This window comes from Neophocaena asiaeorientalis, unplaced genomic scaffold (assembly GCF_003031525.2).
Source record: "Neophocaena asiaeorientalis asiaeorientalis breed wild unplaced genomic scaffold, Neophocaena_asiaeorientalis_V1.1 scaffold58, whole genome shotgun sequence".
Taxonomy (NCBI): Eukaryota; Metazoa; Chordata; class Mammalia; order Artiodactyla; family Phocoenidae; genus Neophocaena; species Neophocaena asiaeorientalis.
In genome coordinates, this window is record NW_020172644.1 from 740685 (window position 1) to 742247 (window position 1563).

Genomic DNA, 1563 nt, shown 5'->3' on the forward strand with positions numbered 1-1563 from the left:
AAGTGTTTCCCCCATAATCTTTGTGAAGTGTGAACATTGAAAGAAAATTAGAGTTCAAATGAAGCAAATCATGTCATTCCAAACTGAATGAAGGACTTTTTTGTTTGACAATATGGAAAGTTTTTGATGAATTATTATTTTAATATGTAAAATATTAAGCACAAATGAAAAACTAAAACGTTATCCATCAAATACTTGTACCCAAAGTCTAGCAAAATATCATGAGAGTTAGGTTCAGTTGAAGTAATCTCCACCTCAAGGATGGTGTTCAAAGTTATCACTGCCCTAGGAGAGTTGCTCCACACTCCTGACCCTTGATCCCTGATAGGGATCCCTGGCTCCAGACACCCAACACTGCTTCACCTTATTTTGTTGTCTCTCAGAATGCCCTAGAATGGCTCTCTTTCCTTCCCCAAGAATCTCTGTTATCAGCCCCTCCTATTCTCGGGGTCTCTGACTCTTGGATTTTGGATTTTATTTATTTATTCATTCTGCACTGCGTGCGGCTTGTAGGATCTTAGTTCTCTGACCAGGGATTGAACCTGGGCCCTCGGCAGTAAGAGCACCGAGTCCTAACCACTGGACCACCAGGGAATTCCCTGGATTCTATTTAAAGTTGCTATTATTATACTGTGTGGACCCTTACTTAAAACTGTAGACTCTCAAATTCATATACTTTCTTTTTCAGAATTAGATCCTGAGAAAAATAACAGCAGCTCCCTTCTGCTTTCACTCTTCCCCCCTTGACAAAATAGAAACCTAGAACTCTCAGAATGAAAATATTCTTTCTCATAAATTGGTTCGACTTTCCTGTTGCAACTGCCCTTGATCAGTGTCTTGTGTGTACACTTAATTCTGCTTCCCTCAGCAGGGAATTCCTGAGTAACAACTCTCAGAGAAGAATCAACTCATTGCAATTGCATCTTATCCACTGACCAGTGACTCAGGTAAGAAGTTTTGTTTTCCTTAGTTTTCCCTGATGGGAAGTAACTTTAAGCATACTTCTTGCAATATTTGAATATAACTTTAAGCTAATGCACAAAGCTTCAAAGAAATTTCACTTTTGCTGTGGACAACTTAGGCTATGTTCATGCTCACCCTCATTCTCTCCTAGTTTTATTCTCTAGGTTTCATTTCTTAGGATAACTTAAAGGAGCCAGGGTGGACTTATTCATTGGACATAGTAGACACAGGGTATAGGGGCCCACAAAAATATTTTAACTGTTTTAAGTTCAGTAAAAAAAAAAAAAAGGAAAACATTTAATGATTAATCTAGCCTGGAGTATATGTGTCTTTATATCAAAGCAATCATAAAATATTTTATAGTTTATATGTTTTCTGGAGGAAAGAGCCCATGAAGGCAATAGAACCTAAGGTTCACAAAAATCAGAATACACATGGAAATTTGCTAGCTGCTTTACTACAAATAAACATCTCTTAACTTACAACCATATTTGACATCCTTCAGATTTTTATGTTTGTCGATTTGATGATCTGTTCCATTTCTGGCTAAATTATGCAATTTATTGGTCATAAATTAAAACTAGCGTAGTGTGTAGAATT

At 36.9% G+C, this 1563-nt stretch overlaps 1 non-coding gene across 1 annotated transcript; it reads right to left on the reverse strand.

Moving 5' to 3' along the window:
- Nucleotides 1–521: 521 nt before the first annotated feature.
- On the reverse strand, nt 522–594 carry TRNAK-CUU (transfer RNA lysine (anticodon CUU)). The gene has a single exon. It is a non-coding gene; the product is annotated as a tRNA-Lys (tRNA).
- Between the last annotated feature and the right edge of the window lie 969 nt (nt 595–1563).